The following is a 16,843-nucleotide window of genomic DNA, read 5'->3' as shown; positions in this document are numbered from 1 at the left end:
CACTTGCTGGCATTTTTGAGAAGCCTGGATAAATGTATATCACATATGAATCTTTTAAACACTCTCTTTTTCTTTATTATCAGAAGGACAAAACATTTAATTCTGTTATCTAGCTTGAAAATGAAGTGCCTAAATTTCCAGAAGAAGATAAATTGCATCTGTTTAAAGGACAAAAAACACTGAGCGAGCAGAAAAAATACAAAATGTTTAAAACTTTTAAACAGTAGTGTATAAATCCTACTTTGTAAGAATGAGCAATACATAATTTAATACTATCCTTTGCAAAATATATAAATCACAGATTGTAACTATTGACATCACACAGATGCTGTGATGCCTCAGTCATACTCTAAGGATACATTTTCTAAGATTGGAAGCTGTGAAGTAAATTTAAATGTGTCCGAGTACAGCCTGTTAGCCTTTGCATGATCAGTTTTTGTTTTAAGTTCCATCATCAAAAGGGGGAGAGGAAGATTATTTAATATTTTAGGGTTCATAAATCATTTTAAAAATATTATCTGTATGACAAAGGAGGAAGCATATATCATATTCCTCACAATAGCAGACTTTATCAAACCTGAGAGATGGTGTCACAGAGCTTTTTTGGAGCAGAAAGTTTGTTGTATGCCATATCTAATAGAGCGGCATTTTATCATGCTTACTATACACATATAACATCATATTTCTTGTCTATTGATTTGGGTTTGTAATGTTTCTCAAATTAGAAGGCATTAAAGAGATGCATGCAAGATTTTTTAATAGGCATCATTTGTCAAACATTATTTCATAGGACTTTGTGCTGGTAATAATATGCAGATTACAGCAAAATTAAATGGCTTGTGAGTTTGAAAAAAGCAAAGGATAGGATATTCTTTGCAATAGCCTTAACTGAGGGTGTGAGAGACAGGTGGACTAAGCCCCACTGGGCATAGATAACAGTAATTAATCTAGTTGGTAGAGCTTCTTCTAAGAAGCTCATAGTGTTTGACAAAAGGCAGAGCATTTGGTTGAATTTTAATCCACTGTTTGTGAATAGAATTTGTTTTAATACGAATGTACTCATGCATTTTTAACACCCTCTAAAATCAGCTCAGCCAAGATATACTTTCTTTTGTTCATATTCATGCATAATTACACTGCAAGTCACTGTGAACAAAAGCTTCATGCAGTATCCTTCCAGGCAAAAGTCATTACCTTCTGGGATGCCCACCTTCTCCTTCGAGTATGCTTATCTGTCATCCCAAACAGACCGTAACTCATCTTTCAGTCCCATCCCAGTTTTCCTACAAGGCTGGGTTGATCTGGGTTGATGTATGCCTTACTCCAGTCCGGACAGTATAGCTTTGCACTTCATTGATTTGCCTGAGATTACTACTACTGTATCTCAATAGATCAACTGAAGACCCTCATGCTGAGGAGAGGTTTTGCCAGTTTGGTTGCTAGAGTAGGTTTCACTTCCCACTTTCCTTTCTATTGTCCCTACTTTTTGCCTGTAGTAGGAAATCAATGGTGGAGGCAGCACCATTCACTGGATCCAAAGTTCCATGGATCTAAGAGAATCAGAGAAAAAGGGCTTAAGCTTTAGTAAGACAGGGCTTAAGTAGGATCTCTCCCTACAGGCCTTCAGTCTGAGTTCAGTGGTTTTAATGATTACCCATGGAAGGGAATACTACAGTAGGTTATCATCACAACATTTTAACCTTGTAAATAAATATGGTGACCTTCTGGGTCACTCAAAAATTGTCGACAGAAGGGTGCTTGTTTATCAGAAATGAAGATTAGGTGCCACTTCAATAGAGCCTCATTGGAGAATGTTTGAGGCTAGGAAAACAGTGTTGGACGACTTTGATATACAGTACATACTCATTGGAAGGTCAGGGAGTCTCAGCCAGTGTTTCTTCCCTGAGACATAATGACTGCATTTTTCTTCAGGAAAATGTAAGCTGAACTGTGATTACTGGCTGAGCAAGAATTTCTTTGCAACCTTAAATATTTTACATAATAATAAGGATGATCAACCTGTTGAACCTTGATGCCCAATGTGTCTTCACGTTTATCTTTGGGTCTCTTTAAAACAGCAAAATGAGTCCATTTAAGCTAATAATGAGTTGAACACAAAGTCTTTAGAAACTCCAGTACCAGAATTGGACCACTTTGTTTTTAATAAAATACAATTGAAATCACTTTCCTTTCTGAAAGACAAAATTGAATTGAAGATTACATGCAAGGGGAAAATGAATTAGACTTGAACATTTTCACATTCTTTAATGATCAACTCCTATCATTTATTTGTTCCAAGACCAGAACTAGCCTTTTTTTACTGTTTAGCACAAACTATCTTTCAGTAATTCAGAAACACAGTGTTTCTTAGATTTGGTATTGTACTATAGATATATTACTGAACCGATACATTTAAATAACAACTATATATGTTTTACTTTATTGTACTTACAGCATGTTGGGTATGTTGGGTACAGTATGTATACAACAGTACCATTTACTATATTTACAGTAGATATCTCATCATAGGGAATAACAGAAGTGAAATAATTAATTGTATTGAAAATGTTTTAAGAGAGATTAAATGTTTTAACTGAGATTAAAGTGAATTTGCCTGATGTCATTCATCCTGAACTTTTGTTGTAAACTCCATGAACAAACACAGCAAAGAGAAGAGATAAGGCAATTGTTTCACGGCCTTGTAATAGAGTTATACTCAAAACTTAATGTACACAGTATGCTTGCTGTTCCACAGGATATGTGAAATGAAATCTCAACACCTTTTGACTCAACGGCTAGTACACACATCAGTGTTAGGCTTGCAGGGATGTTTAAATAAGGATTATCAGACACTGGTTATAACATATCACATGTTTGAGGTCTGAGGGACTTTCCATTTTTCCATTGTGATAATGTCTTATCAAAATACATAAAATGAGTCTTTCAAAAGCAGGCTGAAATATTAATAAAGTCTTCTATTAACAATTCAAACTGCAGAAGACTGGATGTGAGGCACAGATTTGTCCTGCAGAGCTTAAAGATTGTCACAGTTGACATATTTTTTAAACATTTCTTTTATTTTTATTTCATTTCTTTACATTTATGGGAGGGGCAGTGGCTCTGTGGCTAACAATCTGTGCTTGTGGCTGGAAGGTTGCTGGTTCGTATCCTGTAGCCGGCAGAGGAATCCTGCTGCGTTGAGCACCTGAGCAAAGCCCTTAACCCCAACTGCTCAAGGGGCACAGTTTAAATGGCTGACCCTGCACTTTGACCCCAAACTTTTCTCCCTGTCTGTGTCTCTCATGGAGAGAAAGTTGGGGTACGCAAAAAGACAAATTCCTAATACAAGAAACTGTATATGACCAATAAAGTGATCTTATCTTACGTTTGGAAAACTCCTTAATGTAAGTGCTATTATAATTTATAGATTAATGGCAATCTGTCAATTTCAAAACATCTTACACCTTGGCAATTAGTGAAAAATAGAACTGAATTTCAGTTCTAGCATGTTTTAAAGGTTTGTTTTGCAGTGATAGTGCAGACAGCTTAAAACACTATTTCTAAATTGTTCGAAATCACTGTGTTGAATGGCTAACTTGGACTGAGGGTCTAGCTGAGTTCAGGGTTGAAGTATGATGTTTTCATCAGTATTGAAAGTTTGTCACATGAGAGGCTGTTAACTACATTGCAGCAGCAGTCTCATCAGATGCGTGGGCTTCTCATTAACATGTTGTCCTTTGATCGAAAACTTCATGTGGGCTTTGTATTAGCCTTTCACAGAGCAAAAAGATCCCATGGGATACAGAGAGAATACAGGCAATAAATTAGGCTGCATAACAAATTTCAATGATGGTAAGCACATCCCTAAGACTACCTAGAAAGGGAAGGGGGGGCAATTCAGTTGTTCTTGTTTTAGTGCATGGTGAAATAATTCATTGACAATTCTGAGCTGAGAAATATGACTTCTTGAAGCACATTAATTGCCCCAAAAGGTCATACATGACTGGAGAGGGAGAATCAATGAATGTCTAAGTGACCACTTCAGAGAGAAGTTGAGAAATGGGCAGTTCAGGAGTAAGCAGGCATGTTTGATGTGAATGAAATCAGTAAGTGAAAGGACAAGAGTCCAGGAGGCATCTGGAGTACAAGCAAGTTTAATATTTAAGTTGGAGGTATTGTAAGACTTACTACTGCAGTGCCCCTCTTGTCACAGAGTATTCCACCAGACAATCAAGATGTGGAGAGGAGGCCAGGCTGTGGTCAAGTGGCTCATTTTTTCAAAATCCTTTTCAAAGACTATTGCATTCAGACTTGATTGTGGTTATTGTACTTCATGTGTTGATATTAAATCACATTAAATGATAAATTATAGAACAATGAAAGGGGAAACAACTCCATTGACAAGTTCTATACACAGAAATGTATAATGACTGTACATTACATGCAGCTATGATAAATTATTTTGAGAACTCATACCACTCTATTTTTAGATCAAAATTATACCTGCACATACAATACATTTTATTTACTGTTGTTGTTCAAAATTAATACAGAAGCCCTTATATTATATTATAATATATTCATCCATTTAATTCCCTCAAAACGCATCAAAAATAGTCAGCTCAGTTCGGTAAAGGCCTAGAATAAGCAGCACCTTCCATCAATTTCAATTGACACTTAATGTGAGGTACTTACACTTTCTATTAACCCCTTAAATAACTGTAACAGACAAATTAATAGATAGATGCACTCATTTAAGAGGAATATATCTGTTAATATTCTTAGTATTTGTTGCAACAGCCTAATGTAGGAGAAGTCAGAGTGCTTAAAAGCTTTTAAGTTAGAAGATCCTGTAGCTTTCCTAAATTTTGTGACCCCAGTTTTATTGTGTATTATGATGTTATCACAAGTAAGAGCAGGTCTTTTTTACATGTACAGTATATTGTCACAATCACATGAAGCATTAGTGCTGTCCTATATTCAAAGTACTGTATTTATTGTACCTTTTAATTTTGGAGAATGTACTACTGTATATCAAAAAGTTAAAAAAGTGTAAAGTGTTTGAAGTGTCTGAAATTAATTTCATTCTTATGTATGTAATTCTTTTGAAGTGGAAAATGTCACTAGTCTATTCTCTGGAATACTTTTTATTTGATCACCTTTAAGCTTGTGTTGTATTCAGTGCATCAGTATATCTTATTTTGTTTGTCACGTCTGACCTTCTCTGTTACAATCACTCCACTTCTGAATGGGACACACAAGTGCAGATTTGGCTGCAAATGCAATAGTGAATTAGTTATTCACTACAGGTAGGTTGGCTTCAGTAAGGGTTGAATTGTCCTTTCAGTTTGCAGTGGAGGTGTTTCTTCCCTTCCCTGAAGCTGGCAGTTAAAATATGCAAGGCCAGAATCTCATGCAAGCGCAACAGGGCATGCTTGGGATGCCAATTAAGGCAGCATCAATCTGAGCAACAGAGATATATCAGCTTTTCTGGTCTGTGCTCAAGGGGCCAAGTGAATTTGAAGCAGAGGCTAGAAAGCTAAGCCTGTCTGTAGGAAGGCAGTAGGCTAGAGGTTCACATCTCAGCTTAAACATCTACATACAAGGCTACTGGTCCCCAGTACAAACACAAAAAACCTTCTGGAGATTTTAATTAACATATCATCATTATGCTTTCAATACAAGCATTAGACTGTTACTGGGAAATAAGGATTTTTTATCACCCATAAAACAAATTTTTATTTAACCATTTCTCGGTGTGCAAGTGCAGCCCTCAACTAACTGGAATTTTATCGCTGTCACTCAGGGGCAACTCCGGGATCAGAGTCACACAGCAGTCATACAGCTCCAATGGTTTGACACCAGATGTCCACCAGATGGGCACCGGTCTGTTTTCAAGACTTCTCAGTACCAATGAGTTATATTACATACCCTCCTTTAAACTAAATTTTCCACTGCACAGCAATCTCAACAACTAAAAGACACCAATGTCTGTGATTCCAGTCATGACACCAGAGTGATGACTGTACTTCTGCCCCCTTATCAGGATTAGAACACAACTGTTCAGAGGAATGTGAGCTTCTATGGCCACAGACCCACTTTCCCCAGGTCTCTTCAGTGCTGTCCAGGTTCCAAGAGAGCGACATCACCTTGTGTAACAGGATCTGTACCAATGAGCCCTTTTACAGGTACAATCACAAAAAGAAAACAGCTAAGACATCCCATACATCCCATCAGGTAAATATTATTTTACTGTTCTTAAAATCATATGTCATGTGCAAATTATATATGCTAATTAACAAAACAGGACAAATATTTCTTGTGCTAACAACTATCTAGCGCTTAATTCCCATGAAAATTCTCATTGCCTGTTCTCTCTCAGATACCCTAAGATATTAATTATTATTTACATATTCAAGTCCAGAGTATCTCGTTAGTGATGACAATCTTGAACCAGGAATGTTTAAAGATGCAGGCATTAAAAGAGTAAAATGTGTTAAAATACATTTTTGAGTGTGATTTGCTTTGTATGTAAATGGAGAAAATCATTTTTGTGAAAATCTTATCTTTAGCCAATTAAAAACAATGTATGTAATGTGTTAGGTAAATTAGAATCACACAGCACATTTGATAGGTTTACACAATGGAATTAAATAAAATAAGGCTTTTCTACAACCAGGCAGCATTCTTCCGTTAATCCTAATGAGAAAACCTGTGTCGCTGATGGAAAAGATATTTTGCAAAGCACATCTCTATGAAAGCTTCAGGTAGGTGATCCACATAAAACAAATACTTAGACAGGCTTTGGTTTTTCAAATTCGTAATGTTGATACTGTTGGTAGCAGTGGCAATACACAGAAGACATGTAATTGGCAAATTGGCTATGTGACAATGCCATGGTAACTAGGATTTTTTTTAATGAATTCATTTAAAAGTAAAAAAAAATGCTTTGAAAATTTCCTTCCTTGCAGCTGACAGTAAGCATAGCAATTCTGTATAGCAATCAATTCTGAGACTGTATCAATGTGGATTACAACTGTTTGCAATGAAAATGTCATATTAAAACTGTATTTTTACAAGCCAGAAATGTTGTGACAGGCTTTTGTGCAAATGCATTTTATTAGACCAGCACAAAGGCATAAATGATGTACACAATGGATGGCACAGAGGCACGGTAGTTTGAATTGCTGCCTAGCAGCACTGGAGCCCTGGGTTGAATTCCATTCCATTTGCATGGAGAATGCATGTTTTTCCCCATGTTCACATTTGTTACCTCTGGATGACTGTGTGCGTGTTTGACTGTGTGTGTGCCCTGCTGTGGACTGATGTGCCATCCAGGGTTTACCCCGCCTTGCGCCCACTGCTTGCTGGAATGTGCACCAGTTCTCCCATGGCCCTGTATTGGGTAAAGTGGTTAGAAAAAGGATGGATGGAAGTAATTTAAATGTAACAAAGAGCTCTCTCCTTTTAGGTATGCCTCTACATGCACAGTACATTTCCAAATAAACTCAAGACTTTTCATGGGAAACATGCTAATATGTTTTCTGTTTTACACTGGACATACTGTACAACACATCCAAATGTCTACTTCTGTCTTTTCAGTTGCTCTCAAAACAGCTCCCTCTCCAATAATGTTCCATTTTATGCAAGTTTCTGCATGTAAGATATGATATAATCTTGATAAATCAGTTTAACTTTTTGTTAGTTTTCTACTTTGTCAGCTACAGAGTATTCTTCAAATATCAGAATCAGAATGCATTTATTTACATAGTCATATGGATTCCTTGATCCAGGAGATCGTAGTGCAAATGTAAAGATGTGTATTTTATAGTTAATGATGCCTTCGTACAAAGGCATACTCTGAAAGCAAGAACTCAAGCACACCCACATGTAGAAACACAAAAAACCCTTTTCAATCTCAAAATTGATAATTTTATCTTTATAAAAGGGTTTCTATAGAAACAAAGTATTTCAAGGTATCCTTAAACAATTTGCACCCCTGATTCTGTGAAAAAATGAAATGAAAAAAAATCAATTTTCTATTATAGCCCTTAGATTTCAGAGCCTCTCAAATACATTATATGAATTAACGGTTGTACAAATAGAGGCTGTCTGTTGATAACTGTTATCAGGGCTAACCATTTCTTTAGAAGGTCATTCTGAGAGGCACAAAAATATATTCTTCTCAAGAACAAGCCTTGAGTATTGAATTATCCATCTGTCCTGATCTTGAAACAAACCCTACATGTACCAGATGGCTCTTAATTCACAGACACTGTATTACTGTAAATTGCATAGAATGGAAAGTGTCAGAGTCATGTAAATCAACTGATTTCCATGGCAGAACAGATGTGTAAGAATTCTGCACAATTAATTGGCATCATGGTCGTAAAGTAACTAAGTGTGATACAGCAAGCACTGAAGGCCACACACAAGTTCAAGAATTTTCCATGCTAAACAGATTTTAACACAGCACATACATACTGTATGAACATGAAGAAAATCCACAGAAAACACATACACTGCAAACTAGATACAGATGCAGCCATTCAAAGTGAGCGGTACAGACACGTACCGCAGGTAATTGGCTGCAGTGTCGCGCATCATGACGCAAGATGACGCGGGGTACGGCGGTATGTGATTGGTTGACCGACAGGGGCACTCGTGGTCCGTTGGTCTGCCGTAGAAAGACGTACAGTACAGTAAACGTCTTTACTGTGCCCGTTGTAGATATTGAATTTTACCACTGAAGGGAAATCTTAGTAGCTGAGAATAAAAAGAATAGGAGCATACTGTAACGCGTGTGAAGGCCATAAACAATATTAATTTTGGAACATAAACATACAGTATATGGCTGGTCTTGGTACTTTAAAGTAAAAAATACACACCAGTATTCCATTTCTCCCTAAACATTTTAAGCATTGAAGTCTTTAACTAAAGAGATACCGGAGTCAACAAGCATACTTTTAGAATTTGATTAATAGGGAATATAATATGGAATCGCGTATCTAAAGAATTTAATAACGGTATGATTATATTCGTGTACTGTGACAGGGCTGTGTAGGGCTATTTCGCCTCCCTGTTCATGCAACTTCCCCTGTAGCCTACTGGTCTACGTGCCTGACTACATACTCACAGGTTGTGTGTTCAAATCCAGCTGGTGCTGGACCTTTCTTTTAACAAACATTTCTTCGAAAAAATAGAATAGCGATATTATGGACAATCAATTGACTTTTATATTTCAAAATATCACAACATGATCGATTTTAAGTCATTTTTGATAACAATGAATAGTCACCTTCTTCCCTTCTGACAACGGTCCCTGCTTCTGCTTCCTGCTTCTATTGTGTGTGTGTGTGCAATAGAGTAAATTTTTATAGAGAAATGGAGGCTGGACAGTATGCGTTACAATATAAACATTTATATTGATTTATATTGACCTCCCCCTTCATGGGTATTGTCTGGAAAAGAATTTGTGATCGGATCAACGAAATGCTTCATAGAAGGAGGCGCTCTTTTCCTCTAGTCTAACAGTCTGTCCACAAATAAAACATTCCTGTTAGACAAGAGGAATTGAAAAAAAAACAATTTTGTCAATGGAAACCGGTGTGTGTGTCTCTCTCTGCTGGATGTCCCTCTCACTCTCTGCTGAATGAATAAAAGCATTTTATTAAAAACACGTTTGCGTTTGTCTGGTATTTACTTTGGTCCCTTTTAACTGTTTTTCGATCTACTGTATTGCTTTGAGGTGTCACTTTTAAAGGTGATATGTAAAATAAAGTTTTTTATTATTGTTATAGAGAAACATGATCAGATTTTCCCTGGTTCAGAAAAAAAGATCTAAAGTGCTACACATAACTTTCTTAATTCGATGTATTTAAAGCAGTGAACTACTGTAGGTGTAACATAACATTCAGAAATACAATCACGTATTTGACAAATAAAAATGATTACAATCTAATCCTTCCACGTTTGATCCCAAAATCCCAAGAAATATACATCTAAACGGGTAGAAAGCTATGCTGAAAGTTTATTAAGATACTTAGAAGACAAAGATACTGTATCAAGATACAGTAAGTTTGGAACCTGACTATTCCAATCTTAAGTGGTGAGAAAGCTGTGCTCAATGTATTTAAGGGACTTAAAAGTAAAAGGAGATGCTTCATATTGCTTGACTAATTTTAAAAACTAAGTTATAAATGCAGACGCTCCCTCTGTGCCGCGCCGGGTGTAAATATCAAAATATACATACCCAACACTGATTGTACCCATCTTTCGTGCAAATAAAACACCTTGAATTGAATTGAATTGAGGGAGAGAGGGAGGAGGGGGAGAGAGATAACCAGGACTCAAGGCAAATAAGATACACTCCACAGGCATTCACAACAGCAACATATGAAACATTTGCACGTATAGTTAAGTTATTACTTGGTTTTCAAAGTGCAATGAAATACAATATTGTTGTTGTTCCTGTTCTTGTTGTTTTTATCCTGTAAAGTGTTTTGAGAAGCCACCTTTAAAGGCAATATATACTGTAAAAGCGCTGATTCTTATGGAATGTGTTCCGCCGGGGATTCAAATTTTTTTAATTTTTTTTTTAATCGCGTATCTAAGGAAATCTCAGTTTAACTTTGTTATGAACAAACAGTGGCATGTTACATTATTATTAGTTTTTTTTGTTAACAAGGCTCGCTAGCTAATGTGAATCGAAACCTGTCTTTCTAGCTTTTAAAGTCGTGCGATGTGTAAACCACAATTCAACTAGAGAAAAAAAGACCTGACTGACAAGATTTAAGATGTGGCTGTCAATGTTGGATTAAAAAAAACACATTGCCCGACATTTGTTGCATTGCTTGAAAAATAACTTTATTTCGAGAGACTGGATAACTAATTCAAGTGTTTTTTTAACTTCCTGAAAAACAACTAATAATTTAACTATATGTGCAAACGTTTTATGATATGTCGCTGTTGTGAATGTCTGTGGACATGTGCTGGCTGGACAGGAGGCTCCACTGTACACAGAGAGGGGCGGGAGGAGGGGACAAGCCGATATATACTCTTAGAGTTTGATTAATAGGGAATATAATACAAAAATATAAGATACACTCTACAGACATTCACAACAGCGACTGTCAGAAGATAGGACACAGCGGCTCAGGCACCCGCTGAATGGAAAAGGGGCACTTTAATGTTCTGTATGGCTAATACTAAAGCCAATACTGGCTCAATACCCTCAATGGGCTTTGACGTGCTAATGCGTTGGTTTAACAGTCCGGATGTGGTAAGCTTCCAATGTCAACTCGACTCGATTGGAAGACAATGAACGTATTTTAGCCCTAAATGAATTAATAGCAAACATGGTTTACATAAAATACATTTTTCCAAGAAAGTTTATAATAATACGATCTATAGTTGAAATCTGAGCCTAAATATAAAGAAAAAGCATTCTAATGAGCAATAATTTTAGTTTCGGTGGTCTTTCTGATGTATGAGTTCGGAAAACCGTCTTTGAGAACACAGGTGATACCCTTGCAACAATGCTCGCTGTGTCACCTGCAAGTACACAGCCACCACCACACTCATTCAAGGCCCCTCAGGACAATTCCAGATCACCCAGACAGCATCTTGTACCTCCAGCAACCTTATTTACTGTATCTCTTGCAGCAAATGCCCAGCCATCTACATTGGAGAAACAGGAAGGAGACTCGGAGACCGCTTCAGAGAACACGTCAGGGCTGTGAAGATTAAAGATCTCTCCAAGCCCATTGTTTCTCATTTCACCTCTGACGGCCACGACCACTCTAATCTCTCCGTCTGTGTTCTCAAAGACGGTTTTCCGAACTCATACATCAGAAAGACCACCGAAACTAAAATTATTCTCCAGCTAGGATCACACATTCTCCCTTCCCTTAACGACAGATTACTGTTCTTTTAAATTTTCTCCATTCATCGGAAGTTTCATTTCACACCTCTCTGCACCCATTCTGACTTCACACCTCTTGATTGGCCTCTCTTTCTGTCCCCTGCTCCCGCCTCTCACTCCTCCTCCCTCCCAACCTTTGTTCTCCCGCTACTTTACCTTTGTCTACTGCCCTGTCTCTCTCACACCTGAAGAAGGCTCCAAGGCCGAAACGTTGTGTTCTCTTTCTTCTTTTTTTCAGCATGGAATAAACCTATTACTTGTTCCATTATTAATACTATTAGTAATATCTTCGGTAAAGGCTTTGATGCATAAATATTTCTGATAAAGGTAGGTTGTGTACTTTTGTCCAACTGAGCAATCTTGCTTTCATAAACTATACCAACATTTTAATGACTGATGATTAACATGCTGTAATACACAGTTCAAAATTAAAAGCTCAAATGCTGTACATGACAGGTTAAGCTCCCCCTGGCAGTTTTACAAGGTGACGCCGGATAGTTTCCGGCAGAGTGTCAAATGACGCGCGATTAACCACGTGACACTGCGTGACACCGCGTGATATTGCGACACGCCCACCGGGGTATGCCGCGAAATACCCCACCCATTTTGAATGGCTGCATCTGTATAAATTCTGCTTGATTTAAGAAAGACGTTTTACCTTCTTTGAATGTTTTGAAGATTAATCACAAACTATGAAAGTGCACACGATAGTTCAAATGAATGTTTCAACAATGGTCTACCGCGAGATGTAACCAAACTATTTTAGGTCTCTGCATGAGAAAAATGTAATGTGTGTGAATATTGAAGAAAGATGTGAAGACGGGGGTTTAAATTAAATCCTTTCTGTATGAGGTTTAGACTTCTAAATCACAAGGTGGAGTTTATGGCAGGAAAGGGGGTTAACTGATAAGGATTCCAGATGCAAGCTAGGATCCCCCCTGGGTGTAATCTTAAACTGACCATTTGGCCAGGATCTCTTAACTAGCCAAATACCATGACAACCCTCTTTACCATCAGACTGAGTTTCGTCAGAAACGGAAAAGAAAATACTATATAACCTAAAAGTTTGTACTGGCGCATTGAACAATACTTTGTTTTTGTTGTTTCTTGTGGGAAACAAGACTTCGGCTTTATTGTTCCTTGTATGCAATAAACTAATATGTTTAACTTCATCTCAGGATCCAGAACTTTATTCTTTCTGTTACAACAATATCTTAAGCCACAGTGCCCTACTCTCATAATTAAACAACATAAGGGTTACAAAACAGTAAACCTCCATCTCTTTATTATGCTGTTAAATGAGGAATATTTAACATGCAGAGCTATTTAGACACTCAGGAAAAAGACATCCAGAGAGACTGGGTACACTGTCATCCCTACATTCACAAATATCGTTGCACCCCTGAGCTGATCTCCAAAGAAACCTGTGCTCCTGGAGTGTGCTGGAACATTTGCTTGATAAATCTGCTCCACATTACATTTGGTTTGACAGAATGACTGGGGAAATGTCATTGGTTCTTCTTCACTTTGATTCCTGAATTATTAATATCTCACCCCTGCAATGGCTTCACTTTTACTGGGAATTCTGTATATCCTGGAAGGAGTGTGTTTTGCTTCTTAAATAATCTTTTGGAACATACAGTTTTTGAACATGCTTAAAATTTGAAATTAAACTTTTAAAACATTTACAAAAATGTAAAAAAAAAGCAACTCTGACTTTAAATACCCCAAAGAATTAAACAGGCATGTAACCTAAACTGACATATTAGGAAACAAAAATGCTGTCCAGCTGTAAAGTTAAGAAAGGGTATTGTGCTGACATCATGCGTAGACCATCTTCAGGGTATCAAATAGATTTCCTGTTGACTTGGCAGACAAAAATTAAAAGGCATTGCTCACAAAGAAAAGACCAGGGATTTCCAGTGGCTCCCAGCTAATGTAGTAAGCTACAGTATGTGACGGGCCCTGTTTTTATTCTGCTCTGCTCATGCATTTTAATTTTACCCCATTCCTTATTTTCTTGTCATTTGAATTTGTATTTTTTTCCCTTTTTTACTGCTTTGAATGGTGTCTTTTTGTATTTTAGCATTACTGTATATAAGTCACCCTGGGTAATAATATCTGTTAAGCTAAGAAATAATTATTTATTAGCTCCTGACTTTCCTCTCTTTCTCACATCTGAAGAAGGCTCCACAGCTGAAACTTGTTTCTTTTCAGCTTGGAATAAACCTTTACTTGTTCCTTTGCAGCCTATGCATGCTGACACAGCTACTGTACCTACTTGAACTAAGAAATAATAATGCTTTCCACAATACTTCCTCAATTTACATTGACTGATTGAAATATTAGAATACTATGTATTATTAAGAGAAAGTATGAGGTACTGTATTCACTTCAGAACACAAGTTCAGCAATTATACAAGTCAGACTTACTGTATACTAATTCAGGTATAAGGGAAAAGAACATTTTGAGTCTCTGCTTTGATTCAGGTATTCCCTAGTTAGTAATCCAGTTTAGGAGATTTTACAGGTCAGTATCTATACTTAAAATGTCCAGGAGTAACTTTTATCTTTCTTTGGATGGATGTCAACAGAAGAAGCTGTCAGATACCAGCAGAAGACTACTGAAACTGGCAGATATATTTTTTTAAATAAAATTTTGTCTGCTTTTAAGTAACACAGTGCCTTATTACATGACTTTTGCTGTGAAATAAAGATAACTCTGTAAAAACAGAACAGTCATTTTCATAATACTCCCTGCATTACATTAAGAATAAGTCAAAAACAGTCCATTCAGACACTATGATGATCTCCTAAGTACAATCACATTTAGGACTTTAATAAACACATGGATAAAAGGTTAATATCCACTATGTTATCACCTTAAAAAAACAAACCAGAGGTAGTTATTACTAGCTATTACTGATAAAGAAATAAGTTGCTTTTAGAAGAAGGTTAATCATAGTTAAATGAAGTTAAATTAACAAAGTGTTTCTTTGTTCACTGCACTATTTTTCTGATAGCAGATATCCTCATTAAGTGAGATGTACATTCCCTGACTTCCCCAGGATAAAAACATGCTGCCTTACAATATAAACCTGTCTTGCAAACCAGCTTTCATGCTTTACAGGGTATAGTTCCTGGATGATGCACTGATGTAAGAAATTGCTCTTTGTTATTATAATGTTAAAGAACAATCTTTACCCTTTCCTTTTCCCTTCTAATGTGGTACTCAATAGTAATTGAATTGGTTCTTACCTATTTCTTGGTTTTCCTCAGATCACTGAAATACATCTTATCCTTGGAGTTCTGATGCTTTGAATTCTGTACACAGCTCAAAACCTATTTTGGGTTCCAGATTAAAATGAGTCTGGCAAGATGGCATCTGGCCTTTAGGTCAAAGGTTACAAAGAGCTCATAACCAAAAGACCATACTTTTAAGTATGACTACCCATTGTTAATTTCTAATGTGACACCTAGTGGCCTTGGGGTGCTACTGTAGGTAGGGATTGGACATTGATTATGCAGCCTTTCCCCCATGGGGGCTAACAGTGTTTGTTGTGTGCATGTATGTTGCTTTTATGCTGTTGTTTCTCCTTTATACTTCATCTTCCTATTTAGACTGCCCACCCAGTTAGAGTTTGTATACTTGCTGTGAGTGGAAATTTCAGCCTCCCCTAGAATTGACACCAGCAGTTTGTGGGTTAATTTGCGTCTGATGAGGAGGTATGTGAGAGAAAAGGTTGGGGTTTAATCTAGTAAAGTGAAGACCTGATTACTGGCATCAATGTTTCAGTCAGGTTGAGGGTAGCCTTGGCCTTTCCATTGTCAAAAAGAACTACTATCTAAGAGGCCTCTGAAGATCAGGGAAGGAAATCTTCCTGTGATTAGGAAGCAGGAAATCTGTGGAAAATTGTGAACCAACAGATGTTTCTGAAAACTATAATTCTATTAAAGAATGTGTCATTTTTAAGACAAGTGTCAATGATGTTGTGTGTATAGCAAAATGTTTTGAACTGATTAATGCTTAATGATTAACCAGATTGTATTTGTGTGTGGGTTTTGTATTTTTGCTACATGTGTGCATACTGTATATAGAATTTTAGCTATCATTATACAAATATGTAAAGATTTTCTCTTTATGGTGTATTTGATTTGTGACAAGAAAATACAATTCTTAAAAAAATATTCTTCATATTTTATGCTGAACAATATTTCTATACTCTATCCTATAGTTGTTCTGAGTGGCATCATTCCATTTCTGTTAAACCCACAGGAGTTTTAAGTATTATATCATTCACATTATACTAGGTCCTACGTGTACTTTAAGAAAGTGAGTTGGAAAGCGGGTAAAATGTGAGTATCCACTTTACCAATATATTTTTGTCAGTGTTTCTTTTATTTCTGTCCTTTTTTGTAAAACGTGACACACATTTCTTTTAGTGAGAATGGGTTTGTGGGGTGTGGTTTCACAATATATACAGAGGGATGACAAGGAGCTGGGCTGCGGCTGTTTGGTGTATGTTTTGGATGTTTTAGATCTGTCTTGTATGGTTATTCTTCTGTTTATATTATCTTTGTTTTTGGTGTGAGTACAGATCATTCTTTTAGCAATCTGAATTAGCTGGTGATAGTTTTCAGTATAACATAAAAAACTACTAAATGTATTTTTAAAGCAAGTCTTCAAAACTGAATATATACAGTACATTTTCAAACAGTACATCTGGACTTTTTGACAGTCCAATGTCAAAAACAACATGAGAAATTTATAAAAACAAAAGCAAAGAACAAACCCATTTTGGTAGTAGCTAATTGATCCAAAGATCTTATCCAGCCATCTCTTGAAAGATGCTAAGATATTGGCTTCAACAACAAGCCTGTCAGTAAAAAAAGTTTTAAAAAGTACTACCTGTTCTCAGT

At 36.7% G+C, this 16,843-nt stretch overlaps 1 long non-coding RNA gene across 1 annotated transcript in view; it reads right to left on the bottom strand.

The window, feature by feature from the left end:
* Window positions 1-15,275, bottom strand: part of LOC138224244 (uncharacterized) — a 143,008-nt gene extending 127,733 nt beyond the window's left edge. The window contains exon 1 of the long non-coding RNA XR_011182633.1: window positions 15,182-15,275. This is a non-coding gene — a long non-coding RNA (uncharacterized lncRNA). The remainder of the gene's footprint in view (window positions 1-15,181) is intronic.
* Window positions 15,276-16,843: the final 1,568 nt, after the last annotated feature.

The sequence above is a fragment of the Lepisosteus oculatus genome, chromosome 19, assembly GCF_040954835.1.
Source record: "Lepisosteus oculatus isolate fLepOcu1 chromosome 19, fLepOcu1.hap2, whole genome shotgun sequence".
Taxonomy (NCBI): Eukaryota; Metazoa; Chordata; class Actinopteri; order Semionotiformes; family Lepisosteidae; genus Lepisosteus; species Lepisosteus oculatus.
This window is presented reverse-complemented; position numbering and strand designations above follow the sequence as displayed.